The 21,326-nt window shown below is 43.1% G+C and overlaps 1 long non-coding RNA gene across 4 annotated transcripts in view; it reads left to right on the forward strand.

Moving 5' to 3' along the window:
• LOC109491041 overlaps positions 1-21,326 on the forward strand; it is a 557,171-nt gene that overhangs the window by 409,145 nt on the left and 126,700 nt on the right. For all 4 annotated transcript variants that reach the window (XR_004622475.1, XR_004622477.1, XR_004622476.1 and 1 more), the window contains 4 exons: positions 16,939-17,035; positions 18,901-19,000; positions 19,822-19,930; positions 20,143-20,238. This is a non-coding gene — a long non-coding RNA (uncharacterized LOC109491041). The remainder of the gene's footprint in view (positions 1-16,938; positions 17,036-18,900; positions 19,001-19,821; positions 19,931-20,142; positions 20,239-21,326) is intronic.

The raw sequence follows: 21,326 nt of genomic DNA on the forward strand, positions 1-21,326 counted from the left end.
TTTTTAAAAAGGGATAACGTGGGTCGCAGTGAATGACAGTTGAGAAATTGAGGCATGGGGATTTACTATTAAGACATATGGCTCCAAATCACAGTGACTGTCTGCACCTTCCCAGAAAATCCTGCTCAGCAAAGGACTGACTACTGGTTAAGTGAAAAGAATTTCAGAACCCAAAGATATTCATGTCCACCTCAGGACGGATACACGCTGAAGACAGAGAGGAATTGGGTCCCTGAGAATTTGGGGCAATTTTGACACGTGGAACGGTGAGAGACTTCAAGTGGTCAGGAAACTAATGTCACACTTTTCGGGAGGAAGGATAACATGGCATTGCACTCCACACAGCACACGCTGGGTGCATGGAGAGCTGTGGAAACACAAATGAGGTGGGTGGACATCAGGTCCCTCCTGGTGCCCTGGGACTGCAGTCCTGCAAGACGTTAGCTTGGGGGCGATGGTAAAGGGGACTTGAGATCTCTCTGCATTCGTTCCTATGCTTGCATGTGTCATAAAAAATGCAGTGAGAGAAACTGCGTGAAGGAACACAGAAAGAAAGCTGGAAGATGCATGGCCTGAACATTTTCCACAGAGGGCAGGCAGGTGGAGCAGGGGGGTGCGATCTTTAGAGTCCCCAAAATAAACAAACAGTAGAGGGCTGAAGGAAGGCTGAGCAATGCTGCGTGTCACTGAAGAGCAAGATCAAATAACCAGGATGCGATTATAACAACTAAAAGGAGTGTCTCCAGGGTGTCCTCCCCGCCTTGACACAAGCACACAGACCCATGTTGTCGGCGTCTGGGCTGAATAGAAACCACCAGCAGTTGTCCTTGCTGTTAGCAATGGCACTCAAATGGAATCCTGGGTCTCCCGTGTTGCTTTCTTTCACAACTATGAAAGCTGGAATCTGGCTTGTGAACTCATTTCAAAAGTAACGGTAAAGGTTGTGTTTGCTGCGTCTGGAAAAACCAGCCATTGGGTCGAAATGGTAATCAGGCTTTATGTTAAACCATGAAAAATGGGGTGGGCGGGGAGAGGCCGTCGTGAGGGACCCGCTGACTAATTTCTGTTCAGTGACACTTCACAGCCTGGCGACACTGCTTGGCTTCCGCTTTGGGGCATGTGAGATCTTTGATCTCCTTGTCCTAAAGTGCTTTCCTGTGCAGACCCGTGAGGGTGCTGGAGCGCTTACGCGTGTCCTCAGCCTTGGCTCTGCCTCTTCTCTTCCCGTGCGTGGGTACAAGCGTGGGCTCCTTGCTAACAGGACGATCTCATGATTCTGTCAAGTGTTGCTTGTAACAGCCTTCCCGCTTGCTGTTGCCAACACTCATACTCTCCCTTGTAGGATCACACTGCGGTTCGTGTAGCCATTTTCCTTTGGATGGATGTTTATGTTGCAAATTCAACTCCCAGGTATATTCAGGCAAGACAAGTCACAGCATGTATGCACAAAAGCTTTGCACGAGAACGTTCAGAGAACCTTTGGTCGTAGGCATAGGATGATGTCAATGGGAGGTGCATGATGGCTACTAAAGCAAGCATCCTTGGGGGAGAGGCTGGCAGAAATTTTGAAGCAGGGGGTCCAGGAGTGACGTCAGGCTTAGGAAGCATTTGTGCGGTGCAATGTCCATTGAGAAGCTCTGTCTGTCACCTCAGTTTCCCCTTGCTTAGTTCAGATGGCTAAGATTACTTTTGCAACAACAGTGTAAGAGTCTGAGTTTGTCAGGCAAGTGGCTGGCAATTCAAATGGGCTGACTCTAATTTCTACACTTAAATGACAGCCCTTTCAGAATTATTTGGTGTTGGAGAACACATCCCTCCCCTCCACTTCCAGGGTGCCAGTACGATACATATCAAATAGTAGACAAATTCCTGGAAGTGATGCAGTGTGCGGAGACTGTGTTGGGATGGGTATCACCATCCCGGGATTTCCACGGTCCCTGCATTAGCCAGCACCGTCAACTTAAAAAAATCCCTTCGCCTCATCACAGCACTTTGACATAAAATCACAGCATTTCATGATATGGCTCTAAGAGTCTTTCAGCTCCAAAACCTACAAAGAATTTGGAGTTCTCGTTGCATAAGTCACGGGCTGTACACCTTTTTGGGTCACTCTTTCTCCTGATGTCTCCAGAAGAATACGCCCAAGTGTATTTATTTCCTTATCAGGATTACGTGTTTCCCACTGAACCAAGCGGCTGGTTTCACCACACACGTGCCGGTTTTTCTCTGGGCACATTTGTAAGAAAAGACCCCAAGAAGGTGGTGACGTTCTCCTTCCATGAGTCCAAGCTAAAAGGGGGCGGCCCACACCTGACCTGCTACAATGGCTGTCAGCTGCAGTGACGCACAAAGTTCAGTGTGTCACCTGAGAGTGTAGGGTGAACGTTCAGTGCTTCACTAGTAAAATCATCATTTCCCTGCAGATGTGTTACGCACATGTGTAGCTTCAATACTGCTCAGCTCGCTTTTCCAGCATGAGACCTGTGTAAATGAGGACGGAAGCAGAGAAGAAGGACTCCTAGGAGAGTTGTTATACTATTTTAGTCATGATTACATTATTATAAGTGTAAGGGGCTTTAATTCATTTCATACACAATTTTTATTCATCTTCACAGTATTTCAAAGAAACACAATACCCAACCTGCCAGGAAACTCTAATAAAAGGCTTCATACTAATTGAAAATACTTGCAAGTAAATAAGTAATTACAAATATGGTAAATCATTAGAATTGCAATGAAAAGTTCCATTTAAAGATATTGACTTCTATCAAGTTTTTGTTTTTTTGGTTTTTTTCTTAAGTTTCAGGAGTAGAATTGAGTGATTCATCACGTCCATACATACCCAGTGCTCATCACAAGTGCCCTCCTTAACGCCCAGTGCTCAGCATAAGTGACTCCTTAACACCCATCACCTCTTTAATCCATCCCTCCACCCACCTCCCTTCCAGTAACCCTCATTTTGTTCTCTGGCGTTAAGAATCCATTTTATGGCTTGCCTCCCTTTTGTTGTTCCCCTACGTTCGTCTGTTTTGTGTCTTAAATTCCAAGTTTGAGTGAAATCATGTGGTATTTATCTTCCTCTGACTTCTTTTGCTGAGGCTTATACTATTAGCTCCATCCATGCCATTGCAAATGGCAAGATTCGTTGTTTTTGATGGCTGAGTCACATTCTGTTGTGTATACACACCACATCTTCTCTATCCATTCATCAGTCAGTGCACATTTGGGCTCTCTCCATAGTTTGGCTGTGGTAGATAATGCTGCTAATAATATTAGGATGCATGTGTCACTTCAAAGTAGTATTTTTGAATCCTTTGGGTAAATACCTACTAGGGCATTTGCTGGATCACAGGGTAGTTGTATTTTCACATTTCTGAGGAACCTCCATACTGTTTTCCACAGTGGCTGCACCAGTTTGCACTCCCACCAACGGTGTAAGAGCGTTCCCTTTTTTCTCTGCACCCTCGCCAACATCTGTTGTTTCCAGTATTGTTAATTTTAGCCATTCTGACAGGTGTGAAGTGTTATCTCACTGTGGTTTTGATTTGCATTTCCCTGATGATGAGTGATGGTGAACATCTTTTCATGTGTCTGCTGACCATCTGGATGTCTTCTTTGGAGAAATGCCTGTTCATGTCTTCTGCCCATTTTTTAACTGGATTATTTGTTTTTTGGGTGCTGAGTTGTATAAGTTCTTTATATATTTTGGATACTAACCGTTTATCACATATGTCATTTGCAAATAACTTCCCCCATTCTGTAGGCTTCCATTTACTTTTGATTGTTTCCTTCACTATGCAGAAGCTTTTCATCAGGATGAGGTCCCAGTGGTTTATTTTTTGCTTTTGTTTCCCTTGCCTCGGGAGACATATCCAGTAAAAAGTTGCTGCAGCTGATAATGTCGAAGAGGTTTTTGCCTGTGTTCTCCTCTAGGATTTTGATGGATTCCTGCTCATGTTTAGGTCTTTCATCCATTTTGAGCTTATTTTTGTGTATAAAAGTGTAAGAGAGTAGTCCAGTTGCCTCATTCTGCATGTGGTTGTCCAGTTTCCCCAACACGGTTTGTTGAAGAGACTGTCCTTTCTCCATTGGATCTTCTTTCCTGCTTTGTCAAACTTTTGTCAAGTTTTAAAATGAATAATTGGGGGATGTCTGGCTGGCTAAGTTGGTAGAGCATGCGACTCTTGATCTCAGGGTCATGAATGCAAGCCTCACGTTGGGGCTTTGTTGAAAACAAAAACAAAAAACACCTGCATTAAAATTTTGAAAAAAAAAAAGAGTGATCAGATGCATTTCCAAATTAGTAATTTCTTAATATTTTTAAATGCATTTATGAAATTCAGTAAATGAAACTTTACCTTTTGAAGATCTAATGGGGTATTAAGTCATTAACTGATAAGCATCATGGCTCCTCAAGTGATGTTAGACTGTTCTAGAAAAAGGAAATATATGTTAAACATTAGAAATCGTCCCTTCTCTCAAAAGTTTAGAGCTTGAAGCATGCTATTACTTGCACAACGACAGGTGACGTAGACGTGTATTTTCGCACAAGGACAGTTGCTGGCGTGGGAAACTGCCCATGTAGTTTGGGCACCAACACTGACATCAATCTGGAAAGCATTTAGTCCTCAAGAAATAAATGACTATCCCAGTGGTGGCTTCTGTCTACACCTAGCAGGGCCCAGCCAAGAATCAAGGATAGCTCTTCTGGGGAGTGTCTGTTTGTAAAGCTTACTTTTGAATGCCTATATTTCCTAAGATGACTGGCATATTTCTTCTCAGTCTAGGAGATTTCTGCTGTGCGGAATGGTGTGCCCCAAGCAGGCTCCTGCTTCCATCGGGCTGCCTCCCTAGCGACCCCCCGCTGCACTCTGGTGTTCCACTGCTTGCTTTCTGCACCCTGACAGGCCACACGGCCCCTGACAACCAAAATCATAAGACTTTTCACAGGTTCAGAACCTTGTCACCCCTGCCGTCTCCCCAAATCCTACCTTTTACTCTCCCTGCGATGGAGATTTACAACCCATTCATACTTTGTAAATATGCATCTTGGAAAGGAAGGGAGGTGGAGTGCACCTTCAGTGTTCTTTGAATGCCTGAACAGTGTGTTATCCCAAACGCCCTCTTTTTGAAGGGCGGGGTCTTATTTGGAGACCTAATGAAATGATCTCATTTGGAGGTACCGGAGTGACAGGGAAAAGCTGGAAATTCAAAGCCGCAGACTAAAGGCGGATACCATGGAGTTGTTTGTTCTGGGTTAGAGGACAGCAGTGCCGTGGGGCCAGGATTGGGTCCCTCCAAGGATCCCTGGTTCTGATGCAGGAGAACGTTGGTGCCTCACGCTTGTCTGGGCACAAAGGTCCCAGGAGGAAGGTTGGGAAGACAGGCTCCCCAAGCAAGGAACAGTACCAGGGGCCCACACAAGCCTGTAGGAAACAGAAGCAGGAGATAATGACTGACACTACCGAGTGCCTGCTGTATACCAAATACTGTGTATACACATGCCATAGAGAGAAATGGAAAAAAACATGCAGAATTCAGTCCCAGACCCTGTTCCCTAACAGCCACTGGTTTACCAACCAACAAGGGGAGAGGACTCGGAACTGGTCACCGCAAGGCAGTGAGCTACGCTCAGCATCATGACTGAAATATTCACAGGGGGCTGAGCCATTATGGCGGAGGTCATGACTGATAGCCACAGGCCTGGGGAGTCACGGTGCATCCAGGCATAGCCCCAAACAGGGAGACTTGCGGATTGCAGGTTTAGGGTTGAAAGACTGTGACCTCTGACCTTTGTTTTCCAAGGACTCTTTTCTTCCGATCTACAGTAAAGGACAACGCAACTAGCTCTCTCTCCTTTTCCCAAAGGCACTTATTTTACCAGCGTGAATGTTTCAAGGTTGGAAAAATTACTTGAAATGTTAAAAGTGCAGTGTTTCCTTTCGAACAACTTCCTGCTGACTTTAAACTATCCACAAGGGGAAAGACTCACACTAATTACCAGCTCCCAATGTGCTGACTGTCCAAAATAAACAGGAAGGGGCATGCAGGTCTGGCATGGTTTGCTGTGTGAGCGCCCTCTTTCTGGCTTGCTCATGGCCACTTCTCAAAACGTCCTGACATGGACAGAGAGAGACTGTGGTCTTTTTTTGTTCTTATAGTGGCTCTAGTCCTATCAGATTCAGAGCCTACCCACTGACCCCACTTAACCTTTATTCCCTCCTCATGGGCATGGATCCAGATACAGCCTCGCTGGGGATTCAGGCTTCCACATAGGAATTTGGGGATATAGCAGTATCTCTATCCACTTAGATTGGTGGGCACAGAACGAACTTAACCAGAAAGCTTGAAAACAGTACATTTTGAAACTGCAATGCTATGACTTGAATACATAGAATTAGAACAAACCTCCAAGTGAGGCATCTAAAGGCCTCATCTACCAGAACTTTCACCCCACCGATGGCTGTCCGGTCATCGCCCAACTGTATATCCTCTGGGTGTATTTTGTTTTGGAATATGGCAATCACGACCCCTGTTCTCCCTTCCCGAAAGGGTCATTTCTGGGATAAAGGAAGACAGCTCTCTCTTGTCAAGAACTCTGAGGTGCTTTCTGTGTGTCTGTGGTTTTCCCAAATGGTTTCCATGCTGGGAGATGGTTGCCCCCTTTTGAGAGAATCTATTTGAGGACATGAGCCAGTATCCTACAGGTTTGCAGAAGCATCGGTGTTTTTCTCGCTCCTCTCTGCTGTAACGGGAAGGAAAACACAGGAGAAATAGCTTCTTGGTACAGAGAAATGGCTTTTCCTTACAGAGAGATCCAGGACACCTCGGGGTAGGTGTCACCCATGGCAGGACTTAATGGTTCATCAGAAGAAGAGAAGACCAGACTGAAGTTTGGAAAGAACTGATAGAAGATTAGGCTTATTGGATTAACTGTTTACCAGTACTTGTGTACTTAAATGCTCTTATTTCCTACTGTGCTTAAACTCCGCAGATGGAATATTTTGGTAAATCTTATCCTATCATCGTAATAAAAGAGAATTTAAAAAAAAAACCCAGAAAGTACAGGATTATCTGAATCCGGTGCTAATGTCCAGGAACAACATTAGGAATGCAAACAGCCTCCATGGCCAGCACTGCCACTCACCCGGGGGTGGCTGTTGGAAAAGCCGCAGAATGGTTGTAGGCAGATAACCAGTTTCTGGGAGGATGGCCGTTGCAATTCTAAATTACGTGAGTTAATGTCACAGAACATATTTGATTAAAAGTTGGTTATGTGAATCATCCTCTCGACCATGTCACCGTGAGTGATGCTTTTCGAAATGCGTATGCACATTGTCGTACAAAATCCAGATTTAGATGAGAAAGGAATCTTAAAATGTCACTACGGTCTTCGTGAGGAGGGAGCGTGATACCCTGTGACAAGGAGCAAGCGTGAGCTCTGTTTATTGTCCGCCATTCCATAGCTTAGCCTTTTCCAGTGTGTGTCAAAACATACAGCTTTGAATCCACTTAATCAGAGTAACCTTATACTAGCTCTGCACACTTCCGTATCAGCCTGCACTTTGCTCTGCGAGTAACATTTTGCAAACACGATGAAACCCAGAATGTCCCTAAGTGTCATGAACATAATCCAGGTCACTAACAGGCGATGTCAGCAAGAGCAGGGAAAATCTTGGAACTGTAGTGGAAAAGCTGGTTTCTTCCCCCAAAGAATTCTGTAGAAAAATCTTACAAGACAATCCAATTATGCTGCCCATATTTCATGGTGGCAATATCCAGCCTTGATTTATCATCTCTTCTCCAACATCTCACTTATTCTCATTGCTTGAAACATCTTAGCCCAGGCCCTACTAATTTCAGGATAGTTATTAAACCGAGCCTTACTAATCGTAGTGATATGCAGATGAATTGGCTATCCCACTACCCCACTACTATAAGAAAAAGGAAAAAGGAAATAATGAATCTCCCTAGTTTCTGGGACACACAATTTATTTCAAGTGAAATATAGCTCGTATATATAGAGTAACTGGTGTATTGACTGACTGCCTTATTTTAGGGGAGAAAATCACTTAAATTACATNAAGGAAATAATGAATCTCCCTAAGTTTCTGGGACACATAATTTATTTCAAGTGAAATATAGCTCGTATATATAGAGTAACTGGTGTATTGACTGACTGCCTTATTTTAGGGGAGAAAATCACTTAAATTACATTTATCGGGTTTTCAAAAATGTGATATTGTAATTCAAATCTCTTCTAAACATCACCGTGCAGTAGCGATTTATGGCATAAGTTAGGTATTGTCTTGCAAACTACAGATAAATTTTACCCTCGGACATACACTGGCTTGTGGAAATGCCTGGCTTTCTGTGTTTGCCAGCCATAATTCAGTGATTCGTTTATAAGATACCGTCTACATATGGTAAAATACAGTGGTGGGAGGTTACTGGAAGATCCAGTGATTGGTTTGGTTAAAACAAGGAAATCGACAGAGATGATGATAAGAAATCAGATGGTGGCCTCAAGTGAAAGACTTGGTTTCCCGTACATGTTCTTGAATGTTAGAGACACCTGCCCCCGCCCTTGCACTGACACTTAGAGGCCAGTGATCACCACGGCGTTGGGGTGTCCTCCATGGTGTGGAGCCGGGCGGGAGGCGTCACCACTCACTGCACTGAAGAGAGACATGGTGGTTCCACTCATGTGAACTGATGTATACTTTCTCTCAACTCCTCACTGGTTCGAGACGAAGTCAGAGCATGGCGCTCCTCCCTTCAAAGCCCGCCAGTGATTTCCGGAGTCTCCCAGAACCAAAGGCGAGGCCGCGGTGGCCGATGAGGCTCCAGGAGATGGGCCGATGCCCTGTTTCCAATCTCCTTGTTCACTTGGTTCAGCTATGTGCTCTCCCTCACTGTTTGGTGAAAAACCCGAGCTTCCTCCTGCCTCCGAGACTTTCCTCTCGGGTCCTTCTGCCCAGACCACTCTCTCCAGACACTTACTTGACTTGATCCTTAACGTCTCCAGATCTGGGCTCATGTGCCATTTTATCAGAAGGGACTTCTCTGACTATATTTTGCAACACAGACTACCCTCTTCTCTGCTGAGCTTCCTGTCCCAATGCACTCCTTAATTTTTCTCTGTATCCCCCTAAAATCCATAGTATTTCAGAGTGTGCTTGCTTGTGGAGATAGCGGAGATAGGGTCTTTAAAGATGTAGTTAAATTAAAATGAGGCCATGAGGGTGGGCCCCATCCAATATGACTAGTGTCCTTCTAAGAAGAGATTAGGACACACAGAAGACACCAGAAATGTGTGCCCACAGAGAAACCTCTGAGGATACAGCAAGAAAACTTGCCCCCACCCAAACATAACAGGGTAATAAACGTGGTTTGGTCACTATATGCAGGACACCATGTTGCCGTCTTGCCATGCATTATGCCATCCGATTCTCATGATAATTCAGTGAGGTTGGTATTATCGTTGGTCCTTTTTATACAAGGAACCAGGTTGAGATCTGCCCAAGTTCCCAGAGGACGTGATTGGCAGAGCCAGGAAGGAAACCGGCTCTTCTTCAATACTGCCACCTTTGATCTTGACTGCGGTGCCCTGTTGCCTCTTACGTTATTTGAGGGAAGAGAAAATCAAAAGTCGCAGGGTTTGGACCCAGGAAGCCATGTGTTCGAGTCCTGGCTCTGCTTCCTAGCACATTAGGACCTGCAGTCACTGCGTCTGATGTGCCTGCACACGGGAAGCGCTCCAGTACTGTTTGCTTCTGGGAATATCAAATTATTGTCATTACAGTATCCTCAGATGGCCACTTGCATCAACATGGGTGGAGCCAGAGAGTATAATGCTAAGTGAGATAAGTCAGTGAGACAAAGACAAATACTATATAATTTCACTCGTATGTGGAATTTAGGAAACAAAACAAATGATCATAGGGAAGAGAAAGGAGGGGAGAGAGACAAATCAAGAAACAGACTCCTAACTACAGAGAATAAAGTGGTGGTTGCCAGAGGGGAGGTGGGCAGGGGGATGGGGGAAAGAGGGGACAGGTCTTAAGAGCACACTTATCATGATGAGCCACTGAGTAATGTCTAAATTGTTGAATCACTATATTATACTCCTGAGACTAATGCCACACAGTATGTTAACTATACTGGAAATAAAACAAAAAACTTAATAAAAAAAAATATCCCGAGATGGTGTTTCTCTGTGGCAAGAGCTTAATGGAATATACTTACTGAAAATCATTTGGATCCCGAAACTACTGACCAACAGGAATTTTCCAGTGATGAGATTGCATTTTACCTCATTACTTAACCTGCTTTAAGATTAAATTTGAATCACTTTCACATGTGAGCCTTTAGACCCTCCAGTCAAGTTTTCCATAAGTGTTTTTATGTGCCAAAGAGTGAAGGAAAGGTGTATAAAATGAATATTGGCCTATCTATTTGAAACTTATTACTGCTATTATGAATTTATTCCAGTCAAAATTGCCCATCTTTGCAAATTCAGCACCTGATGTCATGTATATTACCAAAGGGCCATTTTCTTTCCAGGGATAACTTTAAGATATATTTGAAATGAAATGAGGGCTGTGAATGGTCAGGTACAATATAATTCTTTTGGGTAGCATTTCCTTTGAAATACCAATATATAATATGATCGGGGCAATCATTTTTATAAAAGAGATAGTTTCTTTTTATGTGTCCAATCATTGCAGTGATTGCAATAGTCCTTAATAGCCTCAGAGTCCCTTTTTTTCCCAATAAAGTGAAGAAAATATATTTCTTCTCCATCATTTTGCTGAAATTCATAGTATTTGAAAATGTATATGTGCATGGCATTCTGGGAAACAAGAACCAGAAATTGATTTTTTTTGTCCCCTTTCTTTTAAAAACGCCTTTATAAACAGTTTTTTTGTTGTTGCTAAAATGGAACGTTTAGGGAAAAATCAGAGATTTTTAAAAATTATTATGTTTGAGGCATAATATACATAAACTGTACAAATCTTTAAGTGTGAAATTCAGTGGTATTTTACATTTGAATATATCTATATTGCTATCACTCTGGTCAAAATATAAATCTTCCCAGGACCCCAGAAGACTCCACTGTTCTCCTTTTCAGTCAGTATCACCTTCTCACCCAGAGTTGCCACCATGCGCACATCCACTGACACAGATTAGCATAGCCTTTCGTAACCTGTAGATGAACAGTCATGCAGCCCACTTTTGTTTGTTTCGTTTGCTCATGGTTATGTCTCTGAGATTCGTTCATGTTGTTCCATGCAGTAGTAGTTCGTTGCATTTTTATTACCCGGTAATGTTTTTTGTAAAAATACTGCAGTTGGTTTTATCCATTGCATTGTTGATGGTGATTTGGCTTGTTCTAATAACGGCGCGATGAACGCTGTCCTGCCTTTGTTGGACATATGTGTTCAGTGGTCGTAGCTACACACCCAGGACGATAACTGCTGCCTGGGGGGTCACTCTGTGTTTGGCTTTAGTTGACACTGCCAAACAGTTCCCCAAAGTGCTTGTGCCAGTTTACGCTGCCACCAGCCATGTGTGTGTTTTCCGTCCCTTCACAGCCATGTGNGCATTGTTGATGGTGATTTGGCTTGTTCCAATAACGGCGCGATGAACGCTGTCCTGCCTTTGTTGGACATATGTGTTCAGTGGTCGTAGCTACACACCCAGGACGGTAACTGCTNGGACGATAACTGCTGCCTGGGGGGTCACTCTGTGTTTGGCTTTAGTTGACACTGCCAAACAGTTCCCCAAAGTGCTTGTGCCAGTTTACGCTGCCACCAGCCATGTGTGTGTTTTCCGTCCCTTCACAGCCATGTGGATTCTTGAAGTGCTCAGTTTTCTTGTTGCAGTGTCATCCATTCTAGTGGCTGGGCAGTGGTATGCATTCTGGCTTTCACTGGCATTTTCCTGCTGAGGCATGATGTTGCGTAACTGTTCATAAGCTTATTGGCCATTCAGAAATCCTCATTTGGAAAGTGTCAGTTCACGTCTTTGGAAAATGTTTAATTCAATTGTCTTTTTTTTTGTGGTTTGTGGGAATAGTACCTTACGTACTATGGATACTCGGTTTTAGTTTTTTTGTTTGTATTTTTTTTTTTGAGACTATGATGTCCTACTTTTCCGTGTTACCCTTTACCTTTTCTGTTGATGTCTGCTGATGAGCAAAAGTTCTTAATTTTAATGAAAGCCAGTTTACCATTTTTTTTCTTATATGCCTACTGAGTTGTGTGTCCTATTTAAAAATTGTTGTATACCACAAGTTCATAAGCATATTGTCCTGGTTTTTGCCATACATTGCACTATTTACATTTTACAGATGGTCTTTGATCTATTTTATATCAGTTTATTTGATGTAAAGGTACGGATTCCTTTTTTAAAGTATAAGTATCCAATGGAACCAAAAGGACTTACTTAATTGGCAGTCCTTCCCTGCATTGAATTGACGTGGTGCCTTCTCATACATAGGCTGATTGTGTAAATGGGTCCTCCTACAGATTCCACACGGTTATGCACAGATCTTTCTGTCTACTCTTGTGCTACTCCCTTTTATCTTGTTTTATGTGTTTATCAAATGTGCTACTGTCTTGATTACCATAGCTTCATTGTATGTCTTGGTATCTGGTAATTTAAGCCCTTGACATTTGATCTTCAGGAAAACCTTGGCTAAGCTAGCCCTCAGCCTTCCATGTACACATTAGAACTCAACTTCTCAATTGCCACCAAAAACTTGATGAAATATGGATCAGGATTACATGGAACCTATAAATCAAACTGGGAAGAATGGGTACCTTAAAAATATCGGGTCCTCCAACCTAGAAACATGATCTCTTTTTCTATTCAGGTCTTCTTTAAATTCTTCCGGTGTTTTTATGTTGTTTCCCGTGTAAAAGATTTCATATAATTAGACTTATTTCTCGGTATTTGGTATCTTTGATGTTGCTGTAAATTATATCTGTTTATGCATGTATTTGTTTCCTGACATGTGTCAAGTTCATTGCTGTCTGTATCATTTTCAAATTCTTCTAAATCATGAAAGAGCTATTTGACCTTAACTCTGGTGGCTCCTCTCATATCTCATACCAGTCCAACCACACACCGTTTCAGGAGTCGTCATATGAAGCACAGCTCTGATCGTAGCATTTTCTTACCAAACCTTCATAGCGTTCTAGTATTTTTAATTGTCGCTGCCCTTTTTATCCAACTTTGTCTCTGCTGCTTCCTCTATATGAGCTTTAGACACGAAATCAGAATGTCCACCACAACACGGCTTGGGTGTGCCCTTGGTTCATGCTGATTTTGCTTATGGAATTTCTCTCCGTATTTGCTTCTTTGTATCCATTCCTGAAGAAATGTGTAGATCACAACTTGGTTTTAAATAAACTACGTTATGAACCCTCAACGAAATATAATCAAGTGCTTCTTCAAGATCACGCAATACTTTTCCACGTCAGGGGCGCCAGAGTGGCTCGGTTGGTGAAGCATCTGCCTTTGGCTCAGGTCATGATCCCAGGGTCCGGGGATCGAGACCGGCATCGGGCTCCCTGCTCAGCGGGGAGTCTGCTTCTCCCTCTCCCTCTCTCTCTCTACTCCCCGCCAAATAAATAAATAAAATCTTAAAAAAAAAATACTTTTCCAACTGATATGCTTCACACTTTTCATTGCATCACGTAGACTACTCATGGGAGAACATACTTTCCCCTGAAGGTCTCCTGACATCGTTCAGCCCATCCTCGTGTCCTTGGTAGTATGCAGCACGGGCTTGGGCTAACGGCTGCTACTTAATAAGTACGTGTTGACTTAAATTTAATTTTAATAAATGCAAATAGGAAACCATCATGCACTGTGCTATTTCGTTGGAGTTTTGTCAGCCGTGGAATCCTAAAAAAGAAACCTTTTGAAGTGCTAAAACGAAAACTAGGCAAAACTCCATTCTGCTGTGCTTGAGTGTCATTAAAGAACTCTGAACGTTCGGTGTTTTAAAAGCGTATAATTTATGTGCATTATAAAAGTACCCTTTGTTTCCACAAGTCAACATTGTTAATGCAGCCTGTCAAAGTGCATTCCCACTAAATTGCTTTGATGAACACGCCAGCCCAGTCACTGTCTTTTAAGGGGAAGAGGAGAAAGGAAAAAAAAAAACTTTTGCAGCAGGAAAAAAGAAAGTAAATAGGACAGGTCTAGACTTTGCTGCATAGTTTTACATCCCAGGTTGCAAATAATTTGGCCGAACGTTCTCATGAGCCAGGATTCTACCGCAAAATTTGCAATTCAAAAGCTCTGTTTTCTAAGCGATGTGTCCTGCAGATTTCAGCTTCTGCCCCATGCACTCACTCATCAACAGGTCCCGAGCCTGCAGGGACTTGAAGGAATTGTAAACGTACAGCTAGGAAGGCCGTCCTCAGCCTGCCCAGCCTGAGCCCTGGCCCTGGGAGGTACTATTATGTATCTTTGTAAGCATATCTGTGGGTGGGCGGGTGCGAATATTCATTCTTATACACACACACTCAGAGAAAATCACTTCTACCTGGCTTTGGCACTCAGCAACTCTAGAATGCCCTTCACTTCATTCACTTCAGTCCAGTCTCTCCACAAAACACGGTCAGGTTTGGAGGGAGCCTCTCTCTCCGGAATTTCCATATTTCACTTGATTCCTACCTGGTGTCTCCTTGGGCAGAAAGATGAAAAAAAGGTTTATGAAAGAGAGCTGCCACATTCTCATATAACACAGTGTCAAATAAAGAAAAATCATCCATGAATATTTTGTTGTGTGGACACATATAGTCACCACGATTACCACGATTTTGTTCTGCTTTATACCTGGATACCAGTGTCAACCTGACATTTTTTTTATACCGCTTTTCACCAGGGTAAAAAATGCCCTTCTAGAAAAGCAGCTGTCAGAATGCCCTTGCTCTGGGTCTGAAAGACATTGCTCAGGATTTCTTTCAAAAGCTTAGGACGTTGCAGCAGACTGATGCCCTTGATTTGCTATGTGTCAAAAGGATACATGGCAGGGAAAGGCTAATAAGCGAGACACAGGCTGGTGGATGGAACCTGAGGCCACGGCCTGTTAGGGTGGTTCTGGAAACCCCACAGCTGGCAGCACACAGCCACATCCCTGTCCTGGTGCTCTGATGACCTCTGAATTGTCTTTAATGCCTCCTCAGTATCTCCAGAAGAAAGGCACGCCCTTGCATTTGAGATTCAAGACTTTGCAGAATGCTGGGGGAGAGGAGTGACAAGTAGATAAAGATAGTCTGACTTTCCAGACTTACACAGTCTGGTCAAACTCTCACCCCTTAGGGCTTCTCCCCGTGAAGGGAATATTCCATCTGCCTGGTCAAGTCTCTGGACATGATCGACTCCTTCCACATACTCCACATGACCAGCCCCTCTCCCAAAGCACACCCAAACCCATGGATTCCTTACCACGCAGAATGACAGCCTCCTCTTTGAATCCCAGGTCACCCCCTGTCCATGATGGCGCCAGGCCCATCTCAGGCCAGACGAACACTTCCCAGCTGTGCCCTCATTGGATGATCCCACCCTTTCTATAAAGCAGTTCTGGGGACGTTTCCTAGCAAACCCCTTCTCTGGAGGCAGAGAGGCCCGGGAGATAGGATTCATTGTGACACGGTCCATTGTTGAGTCACACCTATGGAATGTGCAATTTTTTTTTTCAGAAGGATGTTGCTTTTCTCAATATGATTATAAAATACATGGTCATTAAAGATGTTCAGTTCCAAGTGTTTCATGGTCTTAGTCCAGCTGTGTGTGTGTCCCAGTGTGCACACTTATTTCCGAACGTGAAGACTTGAGAAAGATGTGCAAGAGCGTAAAGGTCTGGGCTGCGCCATATGCAGGTGGTATAAGACTGCAGGACCTGCGCCTTTACACTGTGGAAAGCCCACAGAGGCCACGCCAAAATCCCTAAGGGCAGGAGCCCTGCGTGTGTTGTTCAGCATTGGATTGATAGAATCCTGTGCTGGAAATGAGCTTTGCTCTCAAATATTTGATAGACACTCAATGAGTGAATGAATAAATGTGAATAAATAGCCAATTCTGGCGTTGTGATGAAATCAATCTGTTAGGACCAGAAGCAAAGGCTCCCGGCTGCATGGTGTAGTGGGAGGCATTTCTTCTAGGGAGGGAAGGGCTTCCTCTTCCCAACTGAGCTTGAGAAATGCAAATTGAAGGGCAGAAATGAGAATCGAGAAGAAACATTTGACTCACTTGAGCGGGGGATTCCTTCCCCCTTTTGGCTTTATGGTAAATTCAGATCTGGGGACAGAGGTATATTCCATGTCTGTTCTTGGAGGTGACGTGAGGATTCTTGACAGTGAACTGGCTTCCCGTTGCTACTCTGATGAATGAAGATCAGCTGGGCAGCCAGTGTCTTCATACATCCAAACTAATTTAATCTACAGAAAACTGAGGCTTGGTCACTCCATATTCCTTGCCCCATGACCCTGAGCCCCACAGACGGACTAAAATCTGTCTGTTCTTTGGGTCATCTCCAGCTTGTTATTTAAAACCTATTTGGTTTTCTGAAGCCCATCATTCTTACTTAGATGCAGACCCCTAAAGGACAAGAGCCATGGCTTATTCTTTTTTTTCTTAAAGATTTTATTTATTTGAGAGGGAGCAAGAGCACGAGCAGGGAGAGGATGGGCAGAGAGAGGGAGAGAAGCAGACTCCCCACTGAGCAGGGACCCCAAAGGGGGACCCGATCCCAGGACCCTGAGATCATGACCAGAGCTGAAGGCAGACAGTTAACCGACTGAGCCACCCAGGAGCCCCCATGGTTTGTTCTTTATGGTTCACAATGCCTGGCACAGATAGACCTTGTTCTAGTACGGATTCATGTACATTCATTTCGTTTCCTTTTTCGGTCTGCAGTTTGTTTGCATTGAACCCCTTACTCAAGCAAAGTAAGCAAATGGGAGACTTTCTGCGTCTCTATTCACTTGTCACCAGCATGTCAACGCATGGACAGGTAGGTCCCCGTTCCTCATTTGGGGACGACTAACTGCACGTATTACTTGGGCACAATGTGACTTAGACTCGACTGTCATCTGAATGGTTATTTGACATCTCAGTTCTCAGTAGTGTTTTGTGGTCACGCTAGCTCCGGATACAGTACACCTGTACAGCTTTGTCGTAACTCCTTCCACAAGGAGGAAATGCCTTCCACGAGGTCATGAGGGAAGCCAGGAATGGTGTGGTTCTAGTCACTGACGGCATCTGTGGACTGTCTTCCAGTTCCACAGGCCTGGTATGAGTTTGGGCAGCGCCTACCTTATTTGACATCACGGTCAAGTGGAGCTACTATTTGTCTTCTTCAAGTTATGCCCTTTACGTGCTTCACATGCTTTCATGTCATGAATGTTTGCAACATGCTTGAAGTTCCTGAGATACCTGTGCAAACTTCAAGTATAGCAGGGGAGACTTGGAGTAGAGTCAACTCGAGGGCTTTGCAAATGGGCAGCTTGGGAACTTTGCAAAGGCATAGCTAACAATAGCACATAGCGAAGGTGATCTGGAAGCTTCTCTGAGTTCCCTTTGACATCCATTTGCTGGGGATTGGGTTTACATATTGAGACTCAGTTAAATTTCAGGGGTCTCAGATCCTGAAAATTAAAAAATTGAATGAGATTATCTTTTTTTTTTTAAAGATTTTATTTATTTATTTCAGAGAGAGCATGAATGGGGCAGGGTGCAGGGAGAGGGAGAAGCAGCCTCCCTTGTTAAGCAGGGAGCCCGATGCAGGGCTGGATCCCAGGACCCCGGGATCATGACCTGAGCCGAAGGCGGCGCTTAACCGACTGAGCCACCCAGGTGCCCGCTGAGATTTTTCTCAGTAGTACTCCCAGTTTATAGATTCATGATTTATCTGTGAACAGTGAAAAACCCTAAACCTTATCTGCTTTGGAATATAACACATTCATTCTTATCACAGAGTAACAACTCCCTTTCTTAAACCCTATGATTTTGGGAAATAAGCTGAATTTTTCTCTTCTCACAGAGTATTTGACAACAACGTGTAAACTTAGCAAATCCAATATGGCCAATATTTGACTCTGCTGTAACACTAAAACCTAGGGATACATTATTGTAATTATTCTCTTTAAAAATTTTATTTTTCCAGCATTTAGATGTAAGCAGTGCTATCATGTAAAGTAAACACAGGCTTACAAACATTATCTTATCTTGCATATTTTGCCACCTCGCAAGATGATTCACGTAAGATTAGCTATGGGCTTGAGTCAATATTCATCATAAACAATATATGACTTTGTAGATTTGTATCAAATGCCCCACATGGTTTTAGTTACTGATGAATACTAAACACTTATGTTTTTGTCCCACGGGAACATTTCTGTGTTAGGCTCTGGCAGGTGGATTGCTAGCAAGTGTCTGAGCACTCCAAGGGACTGTGGGTACCAAGATTTCACTTGAATATGGTTTTGTTTGTTACTATAAAATATTACAATCAAGGGGTGCCTGGCTGGCTCAGTTGGAAAAAGATGCAACTCTTGATCTCGGGGTCGTGAATGCAAGCCTCACGTTGGATATAGACATTGCTAAAAAAAAAAAAATGCATAAACTTAAAAAAAATAAATTACAGTCAAGAGCCAAGTATACAAAGAACAAGATTTGGTCAGTATTTGTATTCTTGTGTAAGTAACATGAAACACCATATGTATAACTGGATAGTAGGCAAATATATATGATTTTATTTACATATGGATTATATAGTATATATATGCATTATATATTCTATAATGTTATGTATCTATTATCAAGATATATATATGTTGATATATGATGTCATCTATTATTTTATTTCTGGGTGACCAGCAAAACAGATTCAACGGAAGAGCAATGATGATGAGAAGGCACAACGGTGATTGAAAGAAACCAGCTTCGTTTTGATCTCCGCCACCTTGCTGAAAGATCGGTAAGCCCGACGTTTGTAACTGACATGAGCACACCCACAAAGGTCACATTCTCTGTAATTGTGGATTTCTTACCTCGGGCTTAATTCTCAGGTTCTCAGCCACATCCCTCACATTGAACACAAGGAAACGTTTTATAGACTGTGGGTGAGCCTGTCACACCCCCTCTTTGAGTATGAGTTAACGAGGAATAAAAAGAAGGGAGATGCATAGAAACCAGGTTCTCACGGTTGCAGACCAGTGCTGGGACTTGGTATATACCCAGCAAAAGAAGCTTCCTACCAGTAATCATGGAAATTCTGACCTTTACACATGAATATCCAAAAAAGTAAAGTAAAGTTTCAAAGGCTTGAATCAGTTCAGGCCCTGGAATGGCTGAAAGGGCCGTTACCACAGAAAGCTGACTATTCCAGTTCTTTTAAACACCGGGGCTTAATTACCACCTGACATTTTAAATTACTGTTCAGGAAGGTAGCTGTAAAAAATTAACTAGTGATTTGTATTTGTTTTATTGGGGTTTTTTTGTATAGTCATCTTGCCTTAAAATTAGAAAATGCTGTCAGTGAGAAAAAACTCTTTCAGATACAATAGTTTGATTAATGACCAAGATAGGAATGAGTCATCTTCTCTCAGTGTATTCATTTTCTCCCTCAGCCCTACAATATTGTGCATTTCAGGAGGTCATCGGTCGTACTCTGCATCTGTCTCTGCATGGGCCATTCTCAATGACAATAGTGCGTTACTGCCTTAGTCTGTTTGGGCAGCGAACACAGAACACCGCAGACTGGGGGGCTTATAAACAACAGACATTTCTTTCCCACAGTGCTGAAGACTGGACATCCCAGGTCATGGCACCGGCACATTATCTGTTGAAGGCCAGCTCCCTGGGTCAAGGACAGCCGTCTTCTCGCTGTGTCCTCACATGGAGGAAGGTACGAGGGAGCTCTCTGGGTTTTCTTGGCAGGGGCGCTAATCCCATTGACGAGGGGTGACCCCTGATGTAATCACCCCCAGAGGACCTCATCTCTAACACTAGGGCTTACGGTTTCAACACATGAATGGGGAGGGCGCTGGTGGCAATAACAGTTATATATGGAGTTTTGAAAAACTGTTCCTATGTGTTATCCCATTACCGTTCTGACAGGCATAGACACACCGTGAGACAGACAGCATGGCGAGTCAATAGAAACACAGTTGGGAGACTAAGGCTCGATCTATGTTTCATGAATCATCCACCCAGGTACGGACCAGGAGAGTTTCAAGGCCAGGACAAAATAGAGACATGTCTCAGATAAATGATCTGAGAAAAAAGAGATTTGCTCCCTCCCTTTGGTGTTTCAAATTGTAAGTAACACAGGAACACGTTCATCAAAAAAAAATATGTGTGAACACCCATTCATGAGAAGCAAATTGCTGAGTATTATTGGCTCCTTAAAATAACAGATACTGTAGGTAGTCATTCAGAAGGGGATGTAAAAACTGTGTGTGATTTGTCCGGGGAAATGTCGCTTACGTTTTTTCCTCAGCGTGAAAATGGGATGCTGTTTTAAACCATGAGTATTCATTAATTCACTTTTCACTTATCTGTTTTACCATGAGTGTTTGTTAAGCAGTTACTGTGTACCAAGGAGTAAGCACTGGGGACAAAAGAGAGCAAAACCAAAAACCCAAACAGATATCCTATTTTCTGCATCATGGAATATGTAGCCTCTTGGAAAAGATAAAGGTGAAGCAAATGATTTTAAAAATTTTTTAAATTATGTATCCATTACCTGACAAGATGGAGTAAATTGTGGGGCATGCTTTTGGGAATCAATGAATCACTTTCTATGGGAGTAACATTGAACGGAGATCAGAGGGAGTCAAGTGAAGATTTCTATGTCAAGACAGTCACCTAAGGCAGTTCCTCAAACACTCTTGAAGGAACTGTAGCTATGTGTTGCTAGGCTTACTCACCCCAGGGACTAAGATCTCAGTGCCCATCACATCACATTTTTTCTGCCGATTGACTTAAGAAAAAACCTTAAGGTGGTTTATTTAATTGCAGTATCTTTGATTTATATTGGGGGGATTTTCATTCAGTTTTCTTCTATGTGGATGTCACTTATATACATGTGTTTATCATTTGATTGAAGTAAATTCTTATTTAATCAAAGTCAGTTAACCAAAAAATAGCTCTCATTTTATGTTATTTAAATCTATCCTGTTAAAATAGCATCGGAAAATGTGTACCACCCAAGAATATCACAACTCAGTATGACTCTCACCTCTCGAAACCCATTTTAGAAAAAATGCTGAAAATGTGTCATAGCTGTTTTTCTTCCCCTG

This window comes from Ailuropoda melanoleuca, chromosome X (genome assembly GCF_002007445.2).
Source record: "Ailuropoda melanoleuca isolate Jingjing chromosome X, ASM200744v2, whole genome shotgun sequence".
Classification (NCBI taxonomy): Eukaryota; Metazoa; Chordata; class Mammalia; order Carnivora; family Ursidae; genus Ailuropoda; species Ailuropoda melanoleuca.